Source organism: Procambarus clarkii, chromosome 3 (genome assembly GCF_040958095.1).
Source record: "Procambarus clarkii isolate CNS0578487 chromosome 3, FALCON_Pclarkii_2.0, whole genome shotgun sequence".
Lineage (NCBI taxonomy): Eukaryota > Metazoa > Arthropoda > Malacostraca > Decapoda > Cambaridae > Procambarus > Procambarus clarkii.
Window position 1 is genome coordinate 38,407,785 of NC_091152.1, and position 7,633 is coordinate 38,415,417.

Genomic DNA, 7,633 nt, shown 5'->3' on the forward strand with positions numbered 1-7,633 from the left:
CTACGTTAACAAAGTTAAATACGCTTACCATAAATTACCACTTGGCACCAGTACCTGAGTGAAGCTCCTAGGACAGGCCCCCATATAATATGTGACGGTAACGCGTTGGTGTTCGGCTGTTCAAAGCTAGGGGTATGGCCTCGTCACATAGTATTAAAAAAAATAGAAAATCTGGAACTTCGTCTGTGGTAAGGTAAGGAGAAGACACACAAAACACAAGTAAATTTTAACAATGGAATTTTAATTATGTTAGATAAACAAAACATGAATAAAATGGACATACAAATTCGTATAATAAAATCAATCAATCAAAATAATAAGAATAATTAAATGACACAATGAAAAGTTACGTTAAGACAAGTGAGCAAAATAACAAGCTGTGCAATATACAAAAAATGAGAGGTGCGGGAATATTGGCTTTAAGCTATCACCTCTCTCAGTACACGTAAGCCAAAGCTTTAGTCTACCAGGAAGAAGTGTTAACCGTATGAAAGCACTGAATATTCTGAGGACTGAGGTCGTGGCGGCCCCAGACATCAAGTGGTATGGTGGGCGGAGTGCAGTTGCAGCCAGACCGGCGGCCAATCAGCGAGGAGCCGGCAGCAAGACAGGTAGTTTGGCGGTTTGAGTCTGAGCAGGTGTTCCTGGCTGCATACGTTTTGCTCTCTGGCAAACCTTGGAGATGTTGTTGTCGTTGTTGGACATTTCTTCCATAGTAGTTTTATATAGATGTATCGACGTATTTTTGGAGGGAAGAGCAGGCTCAATCTCTTGAAGGAGATTATCGTCACAATATATATATATATATATATATATATATATATATATATATATATATATATATATATATATATATATATATATATATATATATATATATAATATAATATATATATAATATTATTTGTTTTATTACCATCTCAAATTAGTAAAAATTACCAATTTTAAGGTAATTACCATTACCTTAAAAGAGATTACCATCTCTCTTTAATTAAGGTTCTGAGTTTGGTTCAGTGGGTTATATCGAACCCGGAACCTCAGGACTACGAATCGTAAGCGCCGTCCACCCAACTGTCAGGGTACTGGATGCTTTGGAACATGTTTGTTCTGCCAAGAGGAACATTCAATGTACCACTGCTCAAATTTTCCTGATTGTGACACCCGTATTAAGCAGTGATGTGGTGGAGGCTGACTCAATACACAGTTTCAAATGCAGATAAGATCCAGTAGGCTCAGGAAACTGTCCACCGATTAATTGACAGTTGAGAGTTGGGACCAAAGACCCGAAACTCAACCCCCGCAAGCACAACTAGGAGTACACACACACACACACACACACACATATGCGGCAGTGCTCGCGATTCACAGGTCACGGACCCGGGATCAACTTCCTGACTTTACAGAATCAAATGGTGTGAGAGTATTTTCTCCGCTGATGCCCTGTTGGTACACCAGGAAGTACCTCACTAGTACTTGTTTTCTGCAGGGCTCCATCCTGTACTCACATAGTTGTACTCGCCTAGTTGTGCTTACCGGCTCTGGCTCTTTGGTTGAGCTCTGGCTCTTTGGTCCCGCCTCTCAACTGTCAATCAACTGATGCAGATTCCTGAGCCTACTGGGCTCTATCATATCTACATTTAAAACTGTGTATGGAGTCAGCCTCCACCACATCACTGCCTAATGCATTCCACCTGTTAACTAGTTACCCTGACACTGAAAAAGTTCTTTCTAATGTCCCTGTGGCTCATTTGGGTACTCTGTTTCCACCTGCGTCCCCTTGTTCGCGTACCACCAGTGTTGAATAATTTATTTTTATCTACCCTGTCAATTTCTCTGAGAATTTTGTAGGTTGTGATCATGTCTCCCCTTACTCTTCTGTCTTCCAGAGTCGTGAGGTGCATATCACGCAGCCTTTCCTCGTAACTCATGCCCTTAGTTCTGGGACTAGTCTAGTGGCATACCTTTGAACTTTTTCCAGCTTTGTCTTGTGCCTGACAAGGTACGGGCTCCATGCTGGTGCCGCATACTCCAGGATTGGTCTTACATATGTGGTATACAAGATTCTGAAGGATTCCTTGTACAAGTTTCTGAAAGCAGTTCTGATGTTAGCCAGCCTCGCGAAGGCCGCTGATGTTATTCTTTTGATGTGGGCTTCAGAAGACAAGTTTGGCGATACTCCTAGATCTTTCTCTCTGTTCGTTTCATGAAGGACTTCATCTCCCATTTGGTATCCAGTGACTGGCCTCCGAGTTCCTCCTCCTAGTTTCATTACCTTACATTTACTTGGGTTGAATTTTAGTAGCCATTTGTCGGACCATTCCTTCAGTTTGTCTAGGTCACCTTGTAGCCTCATACTATCCATCTCTGTCTTGATCCTCCTCATCATTTTTGCATCATCAGCAAAAATCGAGAGGAACGAGTCAATTCCTTCTGGAAGATCATATACGAATATCAAAAACAGTATAGGTCCAAGGACTAATCCCTGTGGGACTCCACTGGTTACTCCCCGCCACTCTGAGACCTCACCCCTGACGGTGATTCGCTGTGTCCTGCTGCTTAGGTACTCCCTTATCCAGTGGAGTACCTTCCCTTTCACTCCTGCCTGCATCTCCAGTTTGTGCACTAGTCTCTTATGTGGTACTGTGCCAAAAGCTTTCTGGCAGTCCAGAAATATGCAGACACATATTATACACAATATACACAACACACACACACACACACACACACACACACACACACACACACACACACACACACACACACACACCACACACACACACACACACACACACACACACACACACACATAAAAATATATGTAGTACAGGGTAGAGTTTCAGTTGTTGTTGACTATATTAGACAAGTGATAGTCAGGGAGGCGGGGTACAAGAGCTAGGAGGTCTATCCTACACACACACACACACGTTAGACCAATCCTGAAGTATGCAGAGGCAGCATGGCTTCCATATATAGTCTAGCGCAAAACGAAGTTGTAAGAGGTTCAGAGGTATGCCAACAGACTAGTTCCAGAACAACGAGGTATGACTTATCAGTAAAGGTGATATAACTCCACCTCGCATCGCTGGAATACAGAAGCGTTTTGTAAATCATAATTAACCCTTAAACCGCGTAATACATATATAGATGATTTCAGTAACAAAACAGAAACTGCGCAATACATTAATAGCTGCTTTAGTGTCTAGCGCCTTCATTTAACAGATTCTAAATTTTTTAGGAAATTGTAAAGGTTAGTCAGGCTGTTTTAACATGTATGCTTCTCGTACAAAGGGACCCAGGTGCAAACTGAGCACCCAATTCATCCACAGACACATTAATATGTTTTCAGTGTCAGAGCAGTTAGCAAATGGAATGCATTAGGAAGTGATGTGGTGGAGGCTGACTCCATACACAGTTTCAAATGTAGATATGACAGAGCCCAGTAGGCTCAGGAACCTGTACACCAGTTGATTGACAGTTGAGAGGCGGAACCAAAGAGATGAAGCAATTAGGTGCGCGCGCACACACACACACACACACACACACACACACGCACACACACACACACACACACACACACACACACACACAGACACACACACACACACTGATATTGAAAATCCTTTTGAAATACGAGTAAATATTCACAGGTTTAGAGTGGTGAACGACTCTACTTCTCAGCCATAAATCCCCGGTTCGTGCCCTCTTCGGGGCAGGATTAATAAATCATTTTTTCCTTACCTTATTTCTCTGTTGGCCAAGCAGTAAATTGGTACCTTGGGATTAGACAGCTGTTGTGGCCTGCATCCTGGCCTATGAGTAAAAAAAATATACATACATGCAAGAATATTCACAACTTTCATCTACTCTAATAATCAACTTTCGGAATTTTACTTTAATTTTTCTTGTGGATATTAAACACATTTACACAAATGCATATGTGACACCAAACACACATTAAACTCTGCACACTAACACACACGCGCACTCGGTCCTTAAGAAAACCACAAGAGGATTGACTAGGACCCAAACTGTTACTGATTGCACTTGTTCACAGCAGCAATTGGGGACCTGGTGATAAACCTTTTGACGGATCGTGTTCCAGGGGAACACTTGTACAGCTGTGAGCAATTGGAAGCAACACTTAGCGGGCCAGTCAGAGGCTTAGGGCCCGCGCAGGAATATCCCTGCAAAAAAAAAAAAAGCAATGGGAAGGTAGTTATAAGCCTTTAACTCCAAAACACACTTGCAGTAACACAGTATGAGCAAATAACTTGAAATGGCCTAGAGGCAGTACAATGAACAGGATTGACGGCATGTGGATCACGGGTCAACTTCCTAGTTCTCGGTGATTTTGTTCATAAGGAAAATGACTGGGCAACAGAGAATTACCATTGAGAGCGAGACACTTGGTGGAGGCGAACGTATTGATCATTCTATATAGGAATGATCAATAATTCCTGTTCCTGCTGCACCATGTAACTCAAAAAAGAATGATGACCCAACATGTTAAACCTGGAAGTGGAGGGAACTATTAGTTGAAAGCGTTAAGCCATTACAACTGTAATGATCCTTTGAAGGAGTCAGGATAAGGATTTGGGATGGGACGGGGGGAAGGAATGGTGCCCACCCACATGGACGGTCAGGGATTGAACGCCGACCTGCATGAAGCGAGGCCGTTGCTCTACCGTCCAGCCCAAGTGGTTGGACAGCTAAGCCTAGAGTGTGCCCACAGCTAAATTCACATGAGAAACCGTTTGGCGGCAGTGATCGCTATGACACTGTGACACTGAGGAGCATCACAGTACTTTGGAACGTTTCAGTGCTCAGAGGCAACAAAACAGTACAAACCATTAAAAAGATTGAGCAAAAAATATCAACAAAAAATTCCCTGTTAAACAGATAACACGAACCGGAAACCCGACACGAGTAAGCTTAGGGAGCAGCACAGACAACATAATATACACACACACTGAGACATCATACTAACGTGATATATACTAATGAGAAAATCAGTTCAGTTAGTTCAGTTTAGGTCAGATCAGGTTAGGTTAAGTTAGGCTTCGTTATATTAGGTTAGGCTAGGTCAGATTAGGTCAGTTCAGGTTAGGCTGGGTTAGGTCAGGTTAGATTAGGCTAGGCTTGGTTATGTTAGGTTAGGATGGCTAGACTAGGTTAGGTCAGGTTAGGTTAGGTTAGATCAGGTTAGGTTAGATCAAGTTAGGTTAGATCAGGTTATGTTAGATCAGGTTATACTAGGTCAGGTTAGGATAGATCATGTTAGGCTATTTAGTTACGTTACTGTCACGTTGATGCGTGTTTACACAACAGACGGAAGGTGACCACATCACGTTTCCACTGACAGCTTCAAACATGGGCTAGTGACTTATAAGGCAAATATTGACGTGTATTTATTTGAACAATTCAGTATGAGAAATACAACGTTCTGTGTTAGCTCAAAACATTGATCCAAGCTCTACTGGCCAATGTTAGCTCAAAACATTGATCCAAGCTCTACTGGCCAATGTTAGCTCAAAACATTGATCCAAGCTCTACTGGCCAATGTTGGCTCAAAACATTGATCCAAGCTCTACTGGCCTCTGTTGGCTCAAAACATTGATCCAAGCTCTACTGGCCTCTGTTGGCTCAAAACATTGATCCAAGCTCTACTGGACTATGTTGGCTCAAAACATTGATCCAAGCTCTACTGGACTATGTTGGCTCAAAACATTGATCCAAGCTCTACTGGACTATGTTGGCTCAAAACATTGATCCAAGCTCTACTGGACTATGTTGGCTCAAAACATTGATACAAGCTCTACTGGCCTATGTTGGCTCAAAACATTGATCCAAGCTCTACTGGACTATGTTGGCTCAAAACATTGATCCAAGCTCTACTGGCCAATGTTGGCTCAAAACATTGATCCAAGCTCTACTGGCCTCTGTTGGCTCAAAACATTGATCCAAGCTCTACTGGCCAATGTTAGCTTCATATCGATCCTGACTCTGGTGGCTGGAGACTGCGAGCTGCTGTTTGACTTTCATTTATTTTCCAATATAGGGTATTGGACCCGAGAAATGTTTCTCCTTTAAAGCTTTTTATAAGACCTGGAGTTTTTAGTTGGGTTATGAGGAAGTGCAATGTCGTGTAACCTGAGTTTTGTCAGTCACGCGTCATTGATAAATCGGCGAGTTATCCGAGAGTTGGAGCAGCTTCAATAGCTGTTGATGGCGGGGCAGATCAATTGACTGATGCGAATGTTGTCGGTGAAGTTGTTGTCATTTTAATGTACTTGAATGTGTATGTTGTCAGTGAAGAAACATTGTTCAATATGTGTGTTGTCAGTGAAAAAAACAGTTCCATATATATGTTGTCAGTGAAGAAACATTGTTCAATGTGTGTGTTGTCAGTGAATCAATGTGGATATAATGGTTAATGCTGAAGCAACATTGATCAGCATCAATGCTCTAGGTAAAGCCACAATACTTTACAAAGATGTTAAGGAAACAACAGTCTCTCTCTCGCCTAAGTCAATGTAAAGTATTTACTGAATCTGGTCTCACAAAGTTTTCACGAAGGCATCAGGTAAATAAACACTGGCGGCCAATCAAGGTAATAATGCATTTATTTTAAGCTTAACTGACTTGTATTAAGCAGTTTCTCTATTTATTTTAAACGTCAGAAGTAGAAATAGTCCAAGTAAAAACAAGGTTTTATAAACGATAAGAAGTACAAATAGTACTAAATTAGTTTGATATTAATACAGTATAAGCAAATAAATAAAATACACATTCTGGCTAGAGTATTAATAAAGTGATAACTGCATCATCTCAAGACTCGTATGACAGTCTTCAGTGAGATTCGATAAATGATTTTAGACTCGGGCGAAGAAAGAATATAAATATCTTACTTTGCAAACGTTTGGAAGATAACACACTCGGAGAATAGAGTGAACGTTTGCCTAGCTACTGCTCTCAGGATAGCTTGAACTTTCAGATCTTGCTCTGAGGATAGCAGAAAAAGACTATATGTTGCTCTAAAGATAGCGGTATAGATTAGATGTTGCTCTAAGGATTGCGGAAAAGAGTAGATCTTGCTCTATGGATAGCGGGAAAGAATAGTTATTGCTCTATGGACAGCAGTAAAGACTAAATCTTGGTCGAAGGATAGCGGAAAACAATAGATCTTGCTCTAAGGATATCGTTAATGTTCAAATCCTTATTTGAGGATATCTTAAACATGAACGTTCACATCCCTCTCTGAGGTTGGCCAAAATGTTCAGATATTACCGCGATGGTAATTTATACTTTGGTCAGAATATATTTTGACCAAGTTTGTATAAGTTAACATAAAAAATGTATTTCTCCAACTCGTGTTATTTCCAATACAAATATTAGCAGCGCGGGTAAAATGTTATACAATAACGCTTGCGTATTAATTTAACTTCCAAATCAATACTAATCTATTTTGATGTTAAATTTTGAGTATGAGTTAGAATGAGAACTACGGGCTCACCATAGCCCGTGCTGCTTGGAACTTTTTGTTACGGGTAGCGAATCTTAAATAACAACAACGTTAGAATGAGTTAGGAAGGGTTAGAGGATAGAAGTGTGGCATGAGTAGGGTTGTTAGTTG